Raw genomic sequence first — 25243 nt, 5'->3', positions numbered from 1 at the left:
ACAGATAAATCTTTTGTTTTCCAGCAGAGCCTCCTCCGCCAACGCCATTTCATCAGGTGTCTTCATCTGAAGCAATCTTGCAGTGTTAACCAAACATTTAAAATCTGCGGAAAACATTTCTAAATGTATCTATGCTTCTGAGATGGCATGCTTTATTTTTAATGATCATTTAGCATAGAATGCGGAGATGGTTGTATGAGAAGGGCAAAACAAAAATATTCAACTCTGCTTGTGATTGTTTTCTATTTCAATTGTTTCTTTGCCAGTTTTCTCTATTTACTCTTTTCCTCTCCTCATTGACCTTTGCAGTCACTTTCCTTGCATCTCACTTTATCTTTACCTCTGAGGTGTAGCTCTTTTCAGATATCTCTTCATCCTCGGTTTAATGATGGATAGTGATAAATGATGACCAAACCATTATAGGAGGAGCTTCTTTCGCCTGTGGCTATAATGACCTCAACCGGCTTAGTTTCCAGACTCACTCAGCGAGATGATTAAAAAGCAGAGACCTATCAGGCTAAAAGACAATGACTTCTTTTTGCCCCAGCCATGGTTCAGTGAGTCCTCTTAGAAACTATGAATCACTGCCAAAGCTTATGAAGGAATGAGCACCAAAAGTATGACAAATAAATCATTTAGAGTTGTTGTAGGACAACAATAATATATATATAATTTTTTTTTTTTTTTTAAAGGGATTCGGTCCAGTGATTGATTTAGTCCAGTCCAGACTATTCAGCATTTTAATTATTAATACAAATTCATTAAAATACATAGAGGTCACATAGAGGCATAGAAAGTTCCCAAAATACAGCTGGGTCCCAAAGTTTGGGTGTCTCTATTTTATGGATATTTCATGCAGTATTTCATGACAAGATTATTTTAAATTTTAATGTATTTCATACAAAAAAAAGGCATAAGCCAGTTGCACTGCATCAACAGAAATTTTAAGTCAGCTTCAATACCATTTCATGCATGAAACCTATTTTGAAAAGAAGTGCAGACTTTACTATTCATGAAATGCAACTGGCTTTTGTCTTTCTATGTATGAAATGTATCAAGGCAAGATACTAACCACTGCTTTCAAGCACTGGTCAATTTCAAGATTTGTATATATTATTACGACCCTAGTCTAGGCTCAGGGATATATACATACATATGTACATATATACAGATCCATAGAACACTTTGGCCCATACTACTGCACATATTATCATTAGAAGTTTGAAATTAGTTATCTGTGTTAGAAAGATATTTTAACAGACACGTCAAGAAGCTAACACAACCAACTGAAACAATTGAATTATGCCTTCTTAATCTAATATAGTCAACAGTGTGTTTTACCGTATCCTGCAGTACAGTATTGTATTAACAAGTAACCATAGACTAAGTGTCTTTCTCAAGTGCATAAACACTGGTGAAGAAGTAAAAGGTGTTATAACAATTCACCCCCTGAGATCAAACCAGAGATATCTGTGTTAACAATGTTTTTAACCACTGGAGACCTATATATAAATATTTTTACTGTAAATTATGTATTTTAAAACTGGTTAAATATATGCATCGGAACAACACAACAAACACTAAATCTTCTTAATGTTAATATTAATTTCTCTTTAATTCAAAACAGACAAACACAACCTTTTTTAAGACTGGCTGGTAAAACTGTTTTACATCACTGAGGTCTAATGAATTAGTTTGTCACTGCAGACTGATCCAGTCAGAGAGCAGCACATTAATAAACCCCACAATTAAGTGTGCCACAGCGTAAAAGACACTTTATGATAAATTGTCATTGGCGTTGTTTTTAAAATATGATCCAAATGGCTACATCAGTGTCAACCCATATTAGTTCAGGATGAACTTATTGCAGATTTTAGAAACGATTAAGCTAAAGTGTACATGCCCTTATAGAAATACACACACAATATCGCTTTTGCTCACCAAGGGTGCATTTGCTTAATCAAAAACACAGTAAAAACATTAATATTATGAAATATTATTGCCATTTTAAATAACTGCTTTCTGTTTGAATATATTTTAAAATGTAATTTATTTATATGATGGCAAAGCTGAATTTTCGAGATAGGAGTAGCTGCAGCCTGGAGTAATGGGTGCGCCGAAAGGTAGGGGTGTGCCAAAAGGCAGGGGCGTGCCAAAAGGTTTCTCATTGGTGAAAGGAGTTTTACTGTGCTGGCCAATCAGCAGTAAATATACATTTACGTAATTTCCTTAGACAAGGTGGCGGCGATAAGACGTGAGGTAATTATTCATCGTTTATACATTTATCTATACTTTATATACCACAAATATGTATATTAAGATAAGTTTGTTACAATACGATCATAATTTTTCCTTTGCGTTATATCTTGCAACTTTAGTAATTAGTTTATTGTTGTTGACAGACATATGTACAGTGAGACAAAACGATGACCGCATCGACGGCAAATCCTTCAGAGATGATAGTTTATATCTGCATCCTTTTTGTACAATAGAGTACAGAATACATCCTGTAAGTATAATAATTATCACCACCTCTGCTATTACAACTGTACTATGATCAATTCACGATCTGAAGATGATTAGACAAAATAAAAAAAACTCTAATTTAGAGTTTGTTTCTACCTTTCTGCCAGGTGTGCAACTAATGCAGAGTATATTCAAGCTGCCAACACACTGGTTGTGAAGAACCCTTTCCGGAGAAATGTAGAAATAAATGACTGTGTAAGTTAAATTGTTTTTTAACCATTGATTTATCTCTATCAACATAATCACACACAATATTGTAGTAACAAGATGTTGTAATCTTTATTTGCTGGAAAATGACAATCAGTCAAATTTGTATTTTAAGCACATCTGACACATCCCTAAACCTGAAATGTAAAGCAGAATGTGCTCCACTTGCAGGTTATTGTAGAATATGTAAGCACACTGCCATATGCATCATTTATTTGTGCACTGTTAATCAATTTTACATTTTCATTTAGTGCAGGTTAATGTAAGGAAGACAATGTACTACAGACATTTAAATCATTTTTGTATGTACTCCACTTCTTCACTCATCATCTTAATGTTTACGCAGTTCAATGTTTTTAGTATTTTTATATCTAAAGCACCTTGTTCAGTAAGTATTTAGATGTTTTTCACATCTGTCATGGTGTAAGCATGATCTGCTTCTGTTGTTCTGATGAAGGAAGCTTGTTTTGGGGAGGATTCAATGTCTGTTGAGGCACATGTGAATGTGCTACAAAGTGAGTATCAGAAAAACATCCAGACCCCTCGACGGTCAAAGACCACACGGCAGGAACATTCTCCTGGAAACGCTGAGAAAGCACGGAAGGAATGTCTGAGGAGGATGTATCCTCCTTGAAAATATCTTGTTTCAAATCTTTTCAGGTAATATTTTATTCTTCTGTACCTTTTTAGCCCATCTGTTAAAAATTTAAAGCAATAGTTTTAGAAAGCAATGTAAGATTTATCAGTGTATACAAGAACATGAAATGCATTGTACATTGTGAATCTTATGCATTAGTCTTCTGATTGTTTCTGCAGTTCTGCACTGTATGTAGCTACACTGTCTGAGCCAAAGAGGATGCAACAGAATCTGATGAATCTGAAAAGGGTTTTCTTTTTTTTCTTCTCATTATTATTATTATTATTATTATTATTGTTGTTGTTGTTATTATTCTTTTTATTTATTTATTTTATGAAAGGGGGCCCCCCGCTACACCTTTCCTACCATACACCTGATGGATACTGACTGTAAAATGTCAATCACAGTTCGAGGGCTCAGTGTGGTGACAGAAGATGGAATAGATGTGTGTCAGTGCATCAGCCGTGATGAAGCTTCATAACAGCCTTGTGGATGTATTTTGCTTTCAACATTGCATATCCACCATACCTGAGAAAGACACTGACTTTCCTTTAGAGGCACATTGTCTACATTAGAAGATGGAGACAAGCACTGTCAGTAACTTTCCTCCGAATGATTTGCCTCTTGTATTAGATCCTCATGCCTTGACTGTACCATTGCCCAAAGTGCACTCGAAGGACATTCACTCTTTTGAAGTTAATACAACATGTTGGAGTGACACATGCACATTAACCAAATAGCTTTGTTCTTTTTCTATTCTATCTGTTTTCTTTTTATTTATTATATTATTTAAAAGCCCTTGCTACGTGTACTGTGTTAAGCTAACTAAGACTTGTTATAGCTCTTATATATTATTGCTCTTTTTGTTGTTTTTGATTGCTTCAACTCTGTCCTCATTTGTAAGTCGATTTGAATAAAAGCGTCTGCTAAATGAATAAATGTAAATGTAAATATTAGTTTAACCTGTGGTATAGATGAGTGCCAGTCAACTTTTTTCTGATTCCATTCTTTTAGAAACCATGCACAGGAAGAATATGTACTTTTGGTACTCAGGGAAGAGTCAGTAGTACAGTTGTATTATAATATAATGGAGAAGGGTCTGGCTGCAGACTTGCACTCTCAGACACTTGCACTTCTTTTTTTATTGGATATTTTATTCTACTTATTGGTTACTTCTTGTTTGAATCTCTCAACATTTGTTTTTCTCTTGTGTAGGAATGGTTGACTGGAAGTCTGTCAGTCCAGATGTGAGGAAGACATACAGAGTAGAGCTGGAGCTCAGCAGATGTGAATCCTGTAGATACTGTGTTCTTGGAAAGAAGGGCATCTTCACAGCTTTCTATTCAGATAAAGAGTTTGCTGGATTCTGTTCTATGGACTGCTACTACAGAATGAATGAATGAATGAATGAATGAGTGGTTTATCTATCTATTTACTTGAATTGGTGACTGAAACTGAAAGCTAAATAAATGTTTTAGTAGATAAAGCTGTGTCTGTTTGCTTAATTGGTTAATGTCACTTAAAACAAGGTTACTAAACTCTTCTGACTAATTTTTAAATGTATTAGTTTTTTAATTTTTACTAATTTTTCTCCATCAGGCAAAACCTAGTTTTCTAGTGTAACACTTTACAATAAAGTTTCATTTGTTGACTGATTTATTAACTAACATTAACTATGAGCAATACATTTGATACGGTATTTATTAAACTTTGTTAGTTAATAAAAATACAGCTGTACGTTGTTTGTTCTTGTTAGTTCACTTATGTTAACAAATACAGCGGACTTTAAATTAGTTTAACTTAAGAACAGCAAGTGCGACTAACCGTGTTAAGAGACGTTTGTATTCTCAAAAATAATTGTAATCTGTTTTTGATTACTAATAAACTAAGACCTAAACGTGCGGTGGTGATTACGTCAGTAAGCCGTTTTGAAGATACTTTCGAAAGTAATTCAAATAAATATTCTTTACGTCATTAACGCTGTTTTTACATTGGATGAATTTCAATTGGTTTTAGGCCAATAGCGCCTTTAGGCGGAACAGCCAGTTTCCGCTAAACCTTTTGCCATGCCCCCTACCTTTCTTTCCACCAATGAGAAACCTTTCGACACGCCCACCTTTTGCCACGCCCATTGCTCCAGGCTGCAGTTACCCCTACTTTGAATTTTAAGCAGCCATGTTTTTTATCAGTGCAAAATGCTTAACAGTTTTGTGAAACTTTTTTTTTTATTATTATTCTCTAATGAATATAAAGTAAAAAAAAAAGATTTATTAGATTAATTCAAAAAATTAATTTGAATTAGAAATCTTTTGGGACATTATAAATATTTGTATTATCCCATTTGATTAGAAAATAACTGAATGCATCCCTGGTGAATACATCTTACTGGTCCCAAACTTGTGAAACGCGATATACACAATGGCTAGGTAATGTGCATCGATTCTGATCCTAAACAGATAAACTAGCTCAGAAAGCCCCTTTCATCTGTGTTTTATCTTATCAGATTCAGCTGTAAAATTACTGCTTGGGCCTAATTTGTGTTTTTGTATAAGAGACAGAGAGGAAGTGTGCAATACAGTGAGTAAGTGAGTGTGTGTGAGAGAAAAAGAGAGCGAGAGACAAAGACAGTGAATGATGGTAATTAAACCCAGGCTTGCATTAGTAATAACATGTGTCCTCCAGACCTGCCATTGTTGCCTTACTAGTTAATGACTTTTGAACACTGTAGGATGTTGATGCCGCAGCAGGTGCCATGATATCACTGTTAGTGAAGAAAATAAACAGGACCCTCATGTACCTGAGGGATTTCATGGGCATTAAATCTGTGATAATATTCACAGGTTGATGATGGGTTTGCAAAACATAAATACATTGCTTGTGGACTCATGGCTCATGGGTTGGAATACAAACACTGGCTTGCTTCTGAAGTACAGTATGTATATATTACATCCTTGACCTGCAACAGAATTAATGCTAATCTGTTTACTGATATAAAAAGACTCAACGAAAATAAAGCAGCCTGATTTGTTGATGCTTATCATGAAACGCTTCAATCAGAGCTTGTTACTGAGTTTGCCTGTGCTAACAAGCCAAATGCGAGTTGAAGGCTTTGAAGAATCTGCTTCATTTCGATTAAATCGCACAGCAGCCCACATCTTCAATATTGAATCTGTTCCATGTAGTTCATTCTGCAGACTGATGAGATGGCATGGTTTTATTCCTTCTATCTCCATTCAATCTTTTTGACTGTAATAGAGAATGTGTACATCTCGTCGAAAGGGAGAAAGAGTGAGTGATGGAAAGCAGGAGGCAAGAGAGTGCACTTTCCATCAGGTCCGTCCCAAGCAGGCAATTTGGGGCCCATTTCAGAGATCTAATGGGAGATGGGCACTGATGGACAGCTCGTGTGGGTTACTTATTAATCCAGAAGAGGCAATTGGAGAACCTCCATCGACCTGCAGTAAATTAAATAAGGCCTCTCCAGAAATGGCATTATTCACGCAGCTCCCGTTCCCATCTTTCTCTCTTTCTTTCTAATCCCCTCCTTCCATTTTGATTAAATGAAATACAAAGGGAGATCTGAGCACTGGGAACTGATATTAATCACCCCCACATTCCAAAGGAAAACTCATATCCAGAGATTGATAGGACAAAACTTATATATTAATCACAAGAGTCAGATCTGCTATGTATTTTATGTCCCCAGCCATGTTTGAAGAAAAACAGTGGACTGTGAAGGTTTAATATTAAATGAAGGTCTGTTGCACTTCAGAGAAGATAATTAATGGGTGACCGAGGACCTTGTGTGCTGGCCCAATTTTAGCCTTACAAAGTGTTAGATTTTTTTTTACTTTGTATCTATGGTTTAACATGGACAGAGTTTGAGAAGAGTTAAATATTGTGTGTAATGATTAAATATCTGTGCTGCCAAAGCAAAGGTTGCGGGTCCTAGGAGCTTACTATGTACAGGAGACATATAAACCTTGAAAATGGCTTTTGAGACCACTTTGCACTGGGAGCTATAAGCCACTGTGGATAACAGCATCCATTAACTGGCAAAAACTACAAAATATAACGTACCTGAACCAGTGATTGTATTGATATATATAAACCTATTGCTATAAAGAAAAACAGTTTGAAATTTTAATGTTTTTTTTTTTTTTTTTTTTTTTTTTTTTTTTACAATTATGTATTGTTATGATGATGATGATGATGATGATTATTATTATTATTATTATTATTATTATTATTATTATTATTATTATTATTATTATTAAAGTGCGCCTATTAGGGGTAATGAAAGTTTCTGGTTTTTGGAGTACATGTTGACAGGTTGATATGCGTGCCAATTCAAAAACACTTTCATTGTCTTATTATATGCATTTAACTTACCTTGTTTGCTCAGCGACTCCTAAATGATTTGCTCAGCGATTCATTTTTCCAAACCCTTCCTTTGCGTGAGGCTTTTCTGCAGTGATTGGTCCGATTTGTCTCATTTAATCATGCCTTTAATGCTTGATAAAGCTGCTTTGTGTAGCTACAGCATTACCGGGGAAACCGATATTTTACTGCTCCAAAAGCGTCATCTAGTGGCAAAACATTTATTAGCTTTTTCATTCAGACGAATGCAAAAAAAAAAAAAAAGGGCACCTAAGCCATGGAATTGACAGCCCGAGACTCAAACCCACAACCCTAAGGTTAGGAGTCAAACCACTAGGCCAGGACTTCCCTTGTCTTTTCAGAGACAATAACTTTAAACACGGTGCACTTTTAGATTTAAAACTTTGCAGGATGTTTTCATTCACTTAGAGTTGTTACACACTGCATTTTAAGGTAATTACATTGTTCAAATTCACTACCCATTTGTTATGTCCGGGATGAAAACATCCACTCAATTAAACTGCTGTAAAAATGTGTCAGATTCATATTTTTTCTCAGTTTTGTTTTGCATAAATCTGTTAATCAACTTCAGTCCTGATCAAACCTACCAAATGTTTTTTTTTTTTTTTTAAATCCAAAATTTTAACTCTTTAATTGCAAAGTTCATAAATGATGTCACTGATTTGGGGGGGAAAAAAAACACAAAGTGACTTATTTTCAATATAAAAGTAATTGTGGCTGGATTTTTTTTTTACTTTTTATAACAGTCTTGGGCATGTCAAAGTTTAGTAACAACATTGGCTTTGATGCATTTTTACTTTTTGTGCAGCATTAGATTTACATTTTTTTCTCCCTAATTTGTTGTTGGTGGCTGTTTTTGCCCCATTGACTTCCATTATAACAAAAAATTTTGATTGTGAAGCTATGACACCATATAATCATGCATTCTTGATTGTTTGTGGTTTTCCCTTTTGGGAAAAGGTAAAATTTGTTATTTTTACAGTTGATCACTAGGTGGGACCATTAATCCTTTAGATAGGCCTGTGCAAAAAAAGGCTTCGTTTCTGGCTTGTATATGGAGTTATATGGAGTATAACAACAAATTATAGTGTTTGTGTATGTGAGATTCTTGATTGTTGGTCAACTGTAAAAATAACAAATTTTACCTCTTCCCAAAAGGGAAAACCACAAACAATCAAGAATGCATGATTGTATGGTGTCATGGCTTTGCAATAAAAAAAAAATGTCGTTATAATGGATGTCAATGGGGCAAAAACAGCCACCAACAACACCAACAACCAAATGTTGTTTTAAACATTTGGTAGTTTTGATCAGGACTGAGGTTGGTTAATAGATTTACACAAAAAAAAAAAAAAAAAAAAAAAAAAATTGAAAAAAACATTTTTACAGCAGTTTAATTTAGTGGATGTTTTCATCCACGAACAAAACAAAAGGGTAGTGAATTTTCCCAGAGTGTACCGTTAAGTTTTTGAAAAATTAAAATTTTCAGCATTTTCCCAAAATATGGGTCAAAATAAGATTTGTCACCAAAAATCATTCCATTAGCTCAAACACAGAGAAAGTTGTGGCCAAAATAAGACTCAACTTACGTCCCCAACAACGCATAAGGGTTAAATAATAATAAAACCACAACAATACAATAATTAAAATGATTTAGGTGTTTCATCTGAAAACATGTAGTTTTCAATAAAAAAGACATGCTTAAAATTACTAGTCCGGAGGCTTCATACGTAAGAACGTGGATGAATTTTCTTCGCAAGAGCCTGTAAGGCTGGATCATGAATGCATTGCCATGAAAAGTATTTCTGTAAATGAGTTTTTCTTATTATAAGTGCTTATTTTAGACATTTTATTTAATGATTCATTCATTTTGATCAAGGTTGCATTAGCACTCTCCAGGCTGCTCACTATTCAGTTGCTGCTATTAGCACAAATATTAACATTTGCGCTACAGCCACAGGCAGAAACAAGCTAATAAACAATAAGGTCAACTCTCTTTATTTTTGGAGTGTGTGTCCACTGACCCCAAAACAACAACATGACTTTAAGCTTTTAGCGTTCCTCTGCTGCTATAATTCACCCTTAACAGCTGTAATGGCATATTTACGGTCTCAATAATGGCGTCTAGTACGATACAAAGCTCAGCTTTCCACAAATGCCCCTCTCGACCTAACCATTATAACCTGCTTCTCTAAATTGCTTCTATAAGTTACTAACAGGCAAGACCCAGTGACACTGTTGCTGATTAGTGAGTCTTTTGTAAATGTGAATGGCTCAGGAGAATCTGGTCAAGCCACCATTAAAGTCAGTCAGAAAGAATCTGCCAAATGGAGGGATGTGTTGTTGTATTGATGTATATTGATGTATGTTGATAACAATACCAGCATTTATAATACTAATAGAGGATATTTTGATGATTTGGTTGATGATGTTCATGATGCTTAAATGAAGGGTTTGTGACATCAAGTCAAACAGCTCTAATATCAGACAACAGATCCCATACTGCAGATTGTGAGTGTTTGCCAAGAGCCATTAGAAATGCAAATACATGTTTACACTCACACATGCATACACACAAACACCCTCACAGAGTTAGGAGGGTGTTGTTGTGGGCTAATGCTCCCCTAGTGGTTAAACCTAAAAAAATTAATGATACATAATTTCCTACTATTGTGATTACTGTACATTCCTGCCAGCTATTTCAAGTCAAAAGTATATATATATATATATATATATATATATATATATATATATATATATATATATATATATATATATATATATATATATATATATATATATATTTATATAGCACCTTTTTACAATACAGCTTGTTCCTTCATTGTTTCATTGTGTCAGATTTACAGAAAATCATGACGTTATAATGCTAATATATCAGTATCTTTAGGCCTTACAGTTGTGTATAGCAAATAAGAGGTGAGCTGCTTAAATTTTGCAATTACACGAGAAATCAATTTCTGCTTTTATTTGCTTTAAAATGTCTGTATGACAACGCTTTTGTGGGATTTATGCCCAGGGTCCAAAATGAAAACATTCTAATGGCCAAAATGACTTGACAAAAAAAATTGACAAGTATGGATTTATTATTCATTTGGCTGGTAATTGTTTTAGAAACTGCATAATGTTCGGTTAAAATGACAAAAACAATAGTCTGAATCTTTCACAATCTGACAAAAGTGATATAGGTGAACCAAATCAATACAAATATAAAAGTGCTTTAAGATGTGAGTGTCTAATAGTTATACTGTAGAAGGGTTAGTGCGTGCATACATGTAAAGTTTATACACTCTTAAAATGAAGGTTATTTATCTGCATCCATGTAACTTTTCCACTGCACAAATTGATTTTATTATGATTATTATGATTATTTTTAATTAAAATGTTTTCACATAACTAAATGTTCTTGGGGCAACTAAAATGGATCGTCTAACCATTTTGGAACCTTATTTATTTTCCTCCAGAACTCAGTTTGGAGTTACTTAAGAAACTAAAATAACTATTGTTCCAAGGAATGGGAGATATAGGTTGCTACCTATTTCTCCTAAAATGATGCAAAATATAGTTTAATTCCCAGTTTCTCAAACTATTGACTGGTGTAGCAAAAGTTTATTTCGAATTGATGAATGAGGTTAAGGAGTTTTTCAAATTTAACCACATGGGTGTGTTTCACAGAACTCAACAACACCCAATCATATGACATAACATTTACACACCTCAATATACACAAACAAACAAAGTGAAATATCACAGACAATACACACCACAACACACACCATCAAATATCACATACCACACACCTCAATGTACACACATACACACACACAGTCAAATATCACACACCTTAATACACACATCTTCAAATATCACGCACCTTCTTAGCTACTCCTTTGAGTCTTCAGTGGTTCTAACACAAAACAAAAGACCTAAGCTAATAGAAAAATCATTCTTTTAAGCGATTATAAGCACTTTATTGGTTCTACCATCTGCATCATCGGTGCGGTAATTGCTTCCGCAACAAGAGTGGTTTAAGATGTGCCTCTTTAAGTGTCATGTGGGAATGACTGACTGGCAAAGATTTCCATCACCGACTCCCAGCAGCACCCAATCAATGAGAAGCACCTAATAAGAACTACTTGGCCACAATACTCATAAAGATATAAGACAATTTACTTTCATTATGAGAAACATATACATCTCATGGATTTATGAGCAAGGATTATGTTTGAAAAGGTGCTAACAGCAGGATCATGGTAAATTGCAGAACCGAAAATGTCTCAATATGCATTACAAACAAAATTATTACAAAACTCTTGCAATGCTACTACAACTTTTGGAATTGTCACACTCAATACTCGAATAAGAATGTGGATAAAATATGTCATCCGTCATAAATTACCAAAATGTCTGAGAATGTAATGTACAGTAATTTGCCTTTTTTGCTATTTTTTTTTTTCTTTATTATTATTATTTTTATTCATAGTCTTTTATGCACACAAAAAACTAAAACACTGCCAGAATGCAAAGAAAAAATGTAGAATAAATACACTTTTGGATGTGTTGAGCTTGGTTTTTAGATATGAATATAGGTAAATTATTTAAACAATTAGCTTGGTTATTGAGAAATGTAAGTATTATGTAATTAATATCTTCAGGATATGCAATAACAAATAAGTCAGTAAATAAATTAATAATAAATATTGTTAACATCATCATCAACAACAACATCATCACATGTTTTTTTAATGCACTCTATTCAATCTTTTCTACTGTCCAACAGAGTTAAAAACTGTCAAAACATAACCTTGTAAAGAGAACGTTATTAAAATACTATACTAATATAAATTTGAAAACAATAAAATTTCAGTTGCGTTGTACTAGTGTCTGTGCTGAAGAAAATAAAACACATAATATAATATAAAGGCTTTTAAAAGCTTCCTGCTTTTAAATTTAGAATCCACTTATCTGTGTTTCATCTGAAAAAAAAAAAAAAAAAAAAAACTTTTGGTCTGCTTAGGTAAATCCAATTAGCACTTCAAAGCATCAGCAAAAAAAATAAAATAAAAATAAAACAAGAAAAAAATAATAATAAAACAACCAGTCAATAACAGGCAAGCCACATTTGTCATTCACAGAACCATTTTGTTCTGAATGTTTAAACTGCTTTTGGGGTAACAGGAGATGCAACTGTAATCTAATAAAAGCATTAGAGGGCCATTAGAGGCCTTTCTTTGGACTCACATGTGACATAAAGGTTTTGTTGGGGCTGATGGAGAGCAGCAAAAATGTTATTATTTATAGTGATGTAAAGTGAAGCATGGCTGGGGTTGGAGATCACCTTTATTAATAAAGATGTCGTCTAGGTGGATATCATTAGAGTTGAGTTAGAGTTAGAGTTGCTAAATAATATAATACTGTTGATCTGTTTGCATCATGTAAAACCTGTCACTAAGCTAAATGAAGCAATGACACCAACTCATCTGACACTTCTGTATATACTGTACTTACTGTACACATCATCAGAGCAGCTTGCTCTCTCGCAGGTTTGCATGTGGGAATCTTCCAGACAGAGATTATACATTACAGCGTGTTTCTCTCAGTGCTGAGAGGCACATCTACAGCAAAGCTGTACTTTTCGGTACTTAGAGACATGTTTTATTCATGCCTTAAAAGGTTTCAGCATAAAATGTACGTAGATATTACAGTGATTTGTGCATGGTTTCATTAAATACACAATGAGTCTTGAGGTTGGACGATAGCACACTTGGCAAATTGATGTTGCTGAGATTTTTTTTTTTTTTTTTTTTTGGTGCAATTACAAAAAAAAAGGCTGCCTCATCATATACTTACTGCTGGAGGCAATTAAGGGAGATGTACGAAATGTAGAGAATAATATCAGCTTATACTAAACAAACTGTGCACTAAGTTAGGGATGATTTCAGGATTTCAGTTAAGGTAGATGCTGGGGCCTCAGACTCTAATACACCTGTAAGATTTTCTGTTGGAGAAATGGGAAACAGGTTCAGAACTAACTGATCTAAATTGTAATTGTTTGTCAGTGCACATACAGTATATCCTGAAACATGGAGAATTTAGTTATTTAAATTGACTACATGTAGTTTAATTCTTGAACATTTTGCAAATACTGAATGAACAGAAGTAAAGATCCAGATAGGCACAAACATGTTGATACAAATATTATAATAATTATTATTATTACTATTTTAACTAACATCATCCATCCACATAATTGATTTACTAAAAATAACTATATACAGTACATACTCTACAATACTTTCTTCTTTTTTAGAAAGTATTCAATACTTTTATTTAGCAGAAACGCCTTAAATTGATCAATGTCGAAAGTAAAGATATTTGTAATGTTAGAAACCAGATTCTATTTAATGTTCTAGGGTTTCTCCCCATGTTTGAGTTCAAGCTGAAAACAATCTTGCACAGCAAAATATTTTTGATACTGGTTCAAGTTCAAGTAGCACTTTATTCCACAGTTCTGTTCCATACGGTGTACTTATCACTTATGTTAACTATAATCAGTGGTTTCTGTGCTGATACTGTGCGTAACTATTTACCAGACAGAGATTTGCAGAGTATATTCCAGTTGTTTTCAGTGTTAACACGACTGTCAATATATTCAGTGCCATTTACTGTATGCTTACTGTGGTCCACGTGTCCATGCTTTTAGCTGTGAGGTTTTGAGTGAGGTCATCCGGCATATGATTGATTCATCTACCTTGAGGCTCTAATGGACTTCCAGTTACGTGTTGGCGTGTGGACTTATGTAACTCTCCTGTGGTGTTTTCCATCTAGATTTTTATACGTGCAACACTGCATATCTCTCCATGGACTATTTACACTCTGTTTATACCCTGTTTATACCCTGGATAAGAAATCATCTAGTGATGACCAGGATGCTCGGGAAACGTTACTATATTAAAACACTGAAATAAGACAAATAAGTCTTATGGTTAGGGTGACCATATGCGCCGTTCATACGGGACACGTCCCAGCCAGAATTTTAATAATGCCTTAAACATCCAGAGCAGCTTGACCAATAACATGCAGGTATTGTACATAGTCGACCAATCGTGGGGCTGCGTGTGAGAAGGTGAGATCTAGAAGGAACAATCAAAGCTATGCAAATATGCGCACGTGTTTGTTCGTTCGATTGACTTGAAGCGTTGCTGCGCACAAATCCAAAAAAAACAAAAGTGCGCCACAATCCTTCAAGTCAAACGAACGAACATACACGTAAAAGCGATTCAAAAGCATAAGGAGCCGTCTGCTCTGCTCTTTATAGTTCTCATGATTCACAACAATCAATCTGCACCGTACAAATAGCCAAAACCTGGATATTTTAGGCAATATTAAAATCCTGGCTGGGACGTGTCCCGTATGAACGGCGCATATGGTCACCCTACTTATGGTAGTCTTTGTTTTTGTACAGAAGTAGAGAATATACATGACATAAAGCTCCTCTGAAAATGAGTACAAATTCCCAGAGCATTGACAGTGAAAACATTACAGTAAAAGTTACTGACTTGTACTCGGCAAAGGAGACGGTCAAAGGAAATAAAGTTTGTTTGAAACTGTGCTACAAGGACTTTGATCTTTCTTCAAGATCACATTGAGGATCAGAGAAACAGCTGTCTGAAGACAAGGAGCTTTGCTTGATGAATGACTTGTCCTGTGAAGGTCAGTCAAATGAGGACACTTGAAGATACGGTTATGCTGGCCTACCTCTCACGCAAACAGTGGAGAGATATACTGTACAAAAAAGTATGAAAATCTACAAAACTGTTTTTTTTTTTATAGTTTTTTTTTTTTATATATATATATATATATATATATATAAAGCTTTTTTATAGAAAAATATTTACTGATCATCAAATCAGCATTTTAAAAAGATTTCTTAAGGACTGTGTTAAACTGAAGACTGGAGTAGGCTAAAGGTAAATATTATTTCCCAATATTTCCATATTAATACAGTTTGATAATATGAATCCAGACTTGACGAGCATAAGAAACTTCTTTTAAAATCATTTCAAACCATTTATCACTTTTTTGAGGATTATTTATTTCTCAGAAAATGCATTTGGGGCTAGAATGATTGGCTTTTCAATATACAGTATAGCAATTTTTATATATTCATGTGTATAGAAGAAAATACAATCGACATTGTAAGAATAAAATAAAAGGTAAAATAGCTGAGTCAACAGGTCAGATTATAGGTTGTCTTGGAGAAGGACTGGAACCATAGTGTCGAAAGTCTCTACACTTGCCAAGTACCAGACTAATGTGAGCTCTCAGTCTCATACTGAATGTTCTTGTTCTCTTTTAAAACTGTACAAAACATGGACCAGCTTCAAGATCAAAAGCAAATGAAACAGAATGGCAGTTGAGCTGAGCTCTGAATTATTTTATCCTCCACTTCATCAGTGATCTCCAAATCATGATTTAAACATCTTCTCAGCTAGATTCGGAGTGGCTGTCATTCACAGATGATATACATTCTAACGTCTTTAGGAGCAGCCAATTACACACTGCCATTTGATGTCTTAATCACAAAGATATGGCTTCAAGACATCAAAGGCACTCAAAGGTCCATTGATTTCGAATGATGCATGGTTGGTGCTCACGCAAGCATTCTCTGGTGCTAAATTATTGAGCATGTCTTATTATATGTCATATTCATCTAAAGTGTGTGTTATCTAACAGTTCTTAATCTGTTTTGTTCTATACATTTCAGAATAATGGTTTTCTATTTGGATTCTAATTTTCCACGTGGGTCAGAACATATAATCCAATTTATAGTTTGCAGCTGAGTGATTTTCTTGTTCTACTCAATCTGGAATGATGTCTGATTTTGAAAACAGTGTTTTTGCTTCAAAGGGCTCTCCATACATACTGTACTATCTTAAATTACCACACTGAAATCGCATGCATATGTGTAAAACATCATAACACACAATTAAGTGGCACAGAGAGACCAGATATCATAAAGTTCTCACACTAGTCTTCAAGCATAATAATTGTATTTGCAAAAGTCCCACCACTCACTAATGCATCCAGGTCACATTCAAAATCAACATGGTATGTATGGTGTAAAAACTGCCATCATCTTTTGCCAACAGACAGCAAATGTAAGTAAATATTATGCATCTTTGTAGGAATATAATATGAAGATTGTACAAAGTAACATTCATCTTTAGCAACATTAAAATGAAAAACAGGCACAAAAAAATAAAAAAATAAAAAATAAAAAAACATTTTTTTTTTCAAATGTGTCCATTTAGATATCTTAAAAAATGTCTGTATTCAGTGAAACAAAGTGCTGTTGCAGTGTGAATGAAAGGCCAAAGGGAATAGAAAACAGACATGTCTTTATGCCATATAAGGACATATGATAAATTGTCGGTTGTCATTAAATCAGCTATAGCAAAATGTAATCCACGCTTGACATGGGGTCCCTTTTTTAACCCGAGACAATAGTGATGATGTGTTCATAAGGGAAACAATGAAAACAACATGAAAACAACAAAATTATTCATTCACGTCCCTATATATATATATATATATATATATATATATATATATATATATATATATATATATATATTATACATCACATGAAACACCATCGTTCATATGCTCAGAAACAGCTTGGTGTCTCTGGAATTAAAAAGACAAACCCAAGGAAACATAGAAAACAAGAAGGGTGAAACAGAAAGAGATGGTCAAATTCAAATGGTCACACCTCTTCCCTCCAAATTCACCCCTCCATTGACCTTTACAGGATCCCAACTACATGTTTAACTGACAATTCCATATGCTGCCACATTCCCTCTTATCTCCAGTGTGACGGACGTGGTTGGATTAAGCAACCATTTTCCTGGGTTAGCACTCAGCTGATGGATCCTGTGAAGAAGCTTCCCTGTGGGGATTGGTGTATTAACCGAGGAGTGAGTGGTTGGTCGTGAGGGTGCTGACACCGCTGGGAATAAACGGCTTCATTCCACACACTCGCCCCACTGCTGTAATCCAATCAACACCTTGCATGATGGATAATGCAGCCGACATACAGTAAGTGAATACAGACGGCTCACGCCAGGGGTAGACGCACTGTCACTGTATGAAATGAGAACGAGACCTGGAAGACATGCTACCTGTTGGGCTATGATGGTGATAAAGCTGTGCTTTTTGGACTTTTTCCATATATGCATGCGCATGACACCATGACTCGAATCACTCATTAAACATAATTGTTCAAAAGTGTTCTAAGAATATTTCTTGAAAGAAAAACAAATGTCGATTTAACCTTGTATTACTGACTGTCACGTTAAACAATAACCAACTATATTCTTTGTAAACATTTGAATGACTTTTAAAATACCATTACTAATGTATACAATAACTCTCTGCTGTGAATATGTGTATTTACACACTGTCCTATCAACAACAAGTCAGTAAATAGACTGAATCTAAAGCATAAATCACATTACTGGTTCATACTAAATAGAACATAAGAGAGCAATGACTGGTGGTTCATTGAGGAAGACAGATGTGAACTCTGTAATGGCTCTGAATGATACACTGACTAAGGATTCAAACCAAGGTCGCTGAATGGGTTTGACTGACTCATAAAAACTATGGTTCATAGGTGTAATTTTGTCATGAATTGGGTATCATATGGTGTGTTGGTATTATTTTGCAACCTGGAGCCCTCCATGCATGTGCTAAGGATCAGTAGACAAACACCTGTTCAGAAATGTGGATTCTCTCTGGGGTAATAACCTATTCACAGTTGACCAAAAACACTTTCTCTGTTGGCATTTTAGTAAATATCCACATTTAAAGGAGCAACGCAGACTGTAATGAATGTAATTACTCACTTGGGAAAAGCCTGCCTCAAATAACTGAGCTTTAATGGATGAACTGTATTTGTAGAAAAGGTCACATTGGCATTGATTGGGAGAATGGACTCTATTTATTCATCTGATTTGACTCAATTGTAAATTTTTAGAATGTGATCCCTAGTAAAGGGTCAGCAAGTGAAGGTTACTTAAAATTATTTAACAATTCATACTCATGGGAAAGGGGGTCAAAGTTCAGATTTTTAATCATTTCAAATCTACACAACATTTAGAAATTTTGGGGTCAGTAAAATATTTTCTAAATAATCTGATACTAGTATTTAGCTAGGATGGTCAAAATTTGATCAAAAGTGCCATATGTTTATAAGATCTCTATTTCAAATGAATCCCCTTATTCTGAACTTTATGTTCTTAAAATAATCCTGAAAAAAATGTGTTATGGTTTTCACAAAAATATTAAGCAATATTAGGCAACTGTTTTCAATGTTGATAATATTAAGAAATGTTCTCCTTTAGGAACTTGAGGTACATCGAAATGCTATGGGAATGCCTCCAACATGACCACGCTCTGAATCACATGTGTAAGTGTAATCAAGGACGAGACGTCATAGGTTGGTGACGTAGTGACTAGGAAGCTATAAAAGCATGTGAGGTGGAACCGGCGTCAGCTTTCTATCATTCAGCAAGCGCTTTGTGTGTGTGTCAGTCGCTATTAATGTTCTGTGAGTCTTATTTACTGTTGTTTGTCAAAGTATCAAAATCAGCACATACGAAGCTCCGCCTATCTTCCTCCGCCCCCTCAGTCACCCCAGTATTAGGAGAGGTGGTTACTTGCGCGGTAGCTAAATTAAACATCCATTGGCCCATCAAGAGGTTTCTACGATCTAAGTTCTGATATTAGAAAAGTAAGTAAACACCCTCTTGTGGAAGGAGGCCATCGAGGTGGTCCCTCCTCATGAAAGAGAGTCCGGGTTCTACAGCCGGTACGTCATTTTTACAAAGAGGTTTGGAGGGTTGCGTCCTATTTTAGATCTGTGTCAGTTAAACTGCTCAGTCATGTGACTGAATTTCAAGATTCTCACTATCAAGCAGGTCGTGTCTCAGTTTATGTCCGAGGACTGGTTTGTCACAATAGATCTAAAAGATGCTTATTTCCATGTCTCCATCATTCCAACTCACAGGAAGTTCCTGAGGTTTGCTTTCAGGGGCGAAGTTTACCAATATTGAGTTCTTCCTTTTGGCCTAGCACTCTCACCCCACATTTTCACGAAGTGTGTGGATGCTGCTCTAGCTCCAGTGGCACTCCAAGGCATCCGCATATTAAATAATATCAACAATTGGTTAATTTTGGCTCAATCAGAGCAAGAAGATATGGAGAAATTTTGGCCAGGCTCAGGTGGACTTGTTTGCTACTCAGATGACATTGCACTGACATTCTCTCTGACTCATCTGGGTCCACTGGGGCTGGATGCTATGCTATAGACTTGGCCGAAACTTCATCTGTATGCTTTTCTCTGAATCACTCTGCTTCTGGGAGTTCTGGAGAGAGTGTGCCCAGATGGGGTCCATCTGCTACTAGTAGCCCCGTTCTGGTCGGGTCGAGTATGGTTCTCGGACTTTCCTTCTCGATGGCTCTCCATGGGAGATTCCTGTCAGGAGGGATCTCCTCTCACAGGCGGAGGGTACGATTCTCCACCCTGTGGAAATTATGGGTGTGGCCTCTGAAGGGGGCACCACTTCTCAGCTTTCGGTCTATCAACCAGGTTGTTCGTCAGTCAGTGGGCAGACACCCCCTGGTAACATGTTTCCTCCGTGGTGTGCTGAGGCTGAGGCCCCAGTACGATCTTGCATCCCCACGTGGGACCTGGCTGCGGTTTTAGAAGCTCTTTGTAAGTCTCCATTCGAGCCTATTGAAGAAAGCAGAGTATGTCCCTAGGGTCCCCTCTGTTACACCACAGCCTATCGTGCTACAGGACTTTTGTCCACCATACTGGTAGAAGCTTAATTGCATGTGTCCAGTGCAAGCACATACTCATAATTCATGCTCTGCATTTAACGCATCCAAAGCGCACACACAGAGCAGTTAACACACACCCGGAGCAGTTTGCTATGGTCCCCCTCATAGGGGTCTCCCTGCTACAAAGCAGACCCTCAGTCAGTGGATAGTTGATGCCATTATTATTGCCTTCGAGTCCTCTGATCTCCCCTCACCAATGCGGGCCAAGGCTCACTCCACCCGAGGTATGGCGACCTCCAAGGCCTAACTAGCAGGTGTGTCTATGCTGGACATCTGCAATGCAGGGGGATGGTTCACTGCCCTCACATTCTTCAGATTCTATGGTCTAGATATGCGAGGCACTTCCGGCTCTTTTGTTCTCTCATCTTAGCCGTGTTCTTCCATACTAGACAGGGATTTGCAAGTCTGGCAGCATAGGCATTCTCATTCATATAGCTTTTCGACGCAGCTTGAGTTCTTGTAGGGGAAGTTCTCCGATGCTGCGTCTCAGGGCCATAGTCCTGTCATCCCTGCCAGTGCTTGCTTTATTCCATGAAGCTGATGCTGGTTCTACCTCACATGCTTTATAGCTTCCTGGTTGCTATGTCAACCACCTATGATGTCTCTCCTTTCCATTGGACTGAATACACATGTGATTCAGAGCGTGGTCACTCTGGGGGCATTCCCATAGCGTTTGGACATAGCATCTTGTTCCCTTCGGGGGACCATGGTTACATGTGTAACCTTGAGATGTTTTTGAGTACAAAGTCAGTAAAATGTAGAATGATTTCTTAAAGATCTTGTGATATATTTATATATATAGTGGTGTTTCATAGCTAGGTAAAGGAGGTTTTGTCTTGATTGAATGCACAAAAATGTCCCTTTTGTGCAGAGAAAAAGAACACAGACCCCGGTGATTAATGTATAAAGCTGATTAAAATACTCTGTTTATGTCATTATGCTTTCAGGAACTACTAAAGGCAGTCTTTCTCAGGTATAACACCACCAGCCCTGAGAGACATGACGTTTAACTGCAGGTAAGAATCTCATCCTTCTGTAAACATCTGTTTTTAATATGAAGTGGCAGGGGAGATGAACACTTCTCAGGAAAGAAGATGTGTGTTGCCACAGGGTTTATCCCAACCAGTGCTCTAGACTGAAAAGCATAAATACTGTTATCACCCTTCCTGCTAGCAGTTACTTCGGTGAGAGCAGATGCAACTGACTCTGCTTACTTTTACCAATATATTTATTAACACCTCAGTACTACTGCTTGTTTCCAGGCACATGCAGGCTCAAATTAAGCATTGGAACATTGATGATAATAATTAAACAATAGAACCATATATGTGGTTCCAATATATGAGCTTTTAATTACACGCCCTAATCCAACATTTCTTAAAGGGGTCACATGATATTGCTAAAAATAACATTATTTTGTGTATTTGGTGTAATGCAATATGTTTATGTGTCGATTTTAACAAAGCTCATCGTTCTGAAAAGCGAGGAGTTTTGCTTATTGGCCAGTTGTCCAGTGCGTTGCGACTGGCCGAATTCCTCAAGAGTTTGATTGAAATGTTACACCACTTACCACTGTAATTTGCCTTTATTTAACCAGGAGAGAACCTCACTGAGATTAAAAATCTATTTTACAGGAGTTTCCTGGAATGATGATGCCGTGTGTCCCAGAGTGACAAGACAAAAAAAGTAGTTCAGCTTTCACAGCAAAACACACATCATCTCCACAACATGGCGACTGCAGCAACAGTGAGAATAAAAGCTGGCCCTTGTTTCTTTGCATTTTTTTGGGCAGCATTATGCAAATCTTCCCATATCATGACATAGACATGTGTGTGTGGGGGGTGGGGGTGTTAGAAGGAGCCATTTTAGCTTTGTGTGGTTGACTCTTAAAGGGGTGGTTGATTGCAATTTCACATTTTTTACGTTAATTAGTTTGTAATGTTGCTGTTTCAGCATAAACAATAGCTGCAAAGTAGCAGTACTGAAAGTTCAGTGCATATAGAGATATTGTTTTTTTTTATTATTATTATTATTCTGGCAGTGACCCCACCTCCAGGGAACACACAACAAAGGGGCCAGACCATGGTGTGCTGCTTTAGAGAAGAGGAAGAGAAAACTAGGGGTGCACTTAAAAATATGTGCATATATAAATCACAATTTTGTCTTCTAATGATTTTAATGGATTCGCAAGTTCCAAAACCAGTGTTCTAAAGCAGCAGTTCTCAATCCTGTTCCTCGGGTCGTCCTGCTCTGCATCTCTCTCTCTCTGTTTCTGTGATGTATTAAAGCTTTAATCAAAATAAAAACTGTATATTAAAATCTAACAGAAACAGTAGCATTTACAAACAACAGTGTATGGAACAACAAACAAACATAGTATTAAGAGCCGTGCTGGTACAGGTTCTGCATGATCATCTTCATTAATATTCTCTGCATCTCAATCAGGCTCAAATGTATAAGCAATATGGAGGACATCATTGTTTACAATAGAATCGGAGCACATTCTGAGCTTGAGAGGGGCAGGATGTTCAGACGCTCTCAAGATGGTTAAGCAAATCACAATACATTGAGCAAGCTGACCAATCTTAGCCCATCGTGTATTTCTGAGGGAGCGGCTTCATAATAGCAGGAAATAAATTGAGGCGTTTGTCAGAGAAAGGACAGATCAGTGTGAAATAAAAGTAAATTGTGTGGAAAAATAATGTTTAAAAAAAAAACACTAAACATGAACACGTCAGACTGCACCCCATAAACACAATCAAGCCTGGAAAAAAAAAAAAAATTCCTTAACCACCCCTTTAACTTTTATAAAGAATATTTATTTAGAGTTGAGACTTTAGTATTTGCAACTTCACAGATGTTTTTTATGCACCAAGTGCTCATAACACTCCGAAGAGAAATTACAAATTTAAATCACATCATATGATCCCTTTAAGCTGTAGAAGTGTGGTTTTAAATAGTGAAATAAATACATTTAAAAAAAAAGCTTAAAGATTCATGCATTAATCAACATGAATAATTTACTTAATACATTCTAAATTAATGCATAAATTAAATGCATTATTTCATAGGCATACGTTTCACAAATAGCCATAACTGAGTATTATATTTGGCCTTATATTAGTCAAAATGGTTGTGTTTGGCTAAAACCAGTCATTTGTTAAATCCTGTGATTTCACTGTAAAAAAAATAAAAATAAAAAATAAATATATATATATATATATATATATATATATATATATATATATATATATATATATATATATATATATATATATATGAAGAGTTCAGATGCAAAAGCCTCTAAATGCCATTTGAAATTTTCATCTAAAATTAGGATTTTTATCAAGCTCCTATGCTTAGGTTGAGTCATTTTACTTTAATGGCAATGTGCAGGTCCTTTGCCAGACTATTAAAGTGAAATAACTGAACATAAGTATAGGAGCCTGATAAAAATCCCAATTTTAGATGAAAATTTCAGATGGCATTTAGAGGCTTTTGCATCTGAACTCTTCATATATATATATATATATATATATATATATATATATATATATATATATATATATATATATATATATATATATATATATATATATATATATATATATATATACTAGTATAATGCAGCCTTTTTAGACTTGCCAGTAGTTATTTAATGGTGCTTATGTAATGTAACAAAGGTTGCACAATAATAACAAATGATGATAGATTTGAACAGGAAGGTTCAGTGCTGGGAGATGTCAAATAGCTCTCAAAGTTGACCTTCTGCTTCCACATCCTGGTCAAAAAGCTTTCTTACAAGTGGAGGCGAAAGGCCACCTAAAATACCTCATACACATAGCAATGAAAAAAAAAAATATTATATATATATATATATATATATATACAGTGAGGATCGAAGGTTTGGGCACCCTTTGCAGAATCTGTGAAAATATGAGTGATTTTAAAAAAATAAGAGAGATCATACTAAATACATGTTATATTTTATTTAGTACTGTCCTGAGTAAGATATCGTACATAGAAGATATTAAAATTTAGTCCACAAGACAAAAAAAAAAAATGCTGAAATTATTCAAATAACCCCATTCAAAAGTTTGGGAACCCTTGGTTCTTAGTACTGTGTGTGGTCATCTGATGATCCTCGACTGTCTTTCTGTTTTGTGATGGTTGTGCATGAGTCCCTTGTTTGTTCTGAACAGTTAAACTGAGAACTGTTCTTCAGAAAAATCTTTAAGGTCCTGCAGATTCTTCAGTTTTCCAGCATCTTTGCATATTTGAACCCTTTCCAGCAGTGACTTTATGATTTTGAGATGCATTTTGAGGGTGCCCAAACTTTCGATCCCCACTGTATATATATATATATATATATATATATATATATATATATATAAATAAATAAGTATATTCCTCTACCAAAGTTGTTTAATTAACATGGTAAAAAGGCTTTACAGTGACAATGAACTGATCAAAACACAGGCATACACATACATTGATACCATTGAGAAAAAAAAGAAAAAAAGAAATAGGCATAATGATTTGATT

General features: G+C 35.5%; 1 long non-coding RNA gene across 1 annotated transcript in view; it reads left to right on the top strand.

Moving 5' to 3' along the window:
• The window catches only part of LOC127965519 (uncharacterized), a 32561-nt gene extending 10101 nt beyond the window's left edge, over positions 1-22460 (top strand). Inside the window, exons 2-3 of the long non-coding RNA XR_008155316.1 lie at positions 21646-21714; positions 22333-22460. This is a non-coding gene — a long non-coding RNA (uncharacterized LOC127965519). The remainder of the gene's footprint in view (positions 1-21645; positions 21715-22332) is intronic.
• Positions 22461-25243: the final 2783 nt, after the last annotated feature.

Source organism: Carassius gibelio, chromosome B9 (genome assembly GCF_023724105.1).
Source record: "Carassius gibelio isolate Cgi1373 ecotype wild population from Czech Republic chromosome B9, carGib1.2-hapl.c, whole genome shotgun sequence".
NCBI classification, from domain to species: Eukaryota; Metazoa; Chordata; class Actinopteri; order Cypriniformes; family Cyprinidae; genus Carassius; species Carassius gibelio.
Note: the sequence above shows the minus strand (reverse complement) of the source record. Positions and strands in the feature narration are given on the sequence as shown.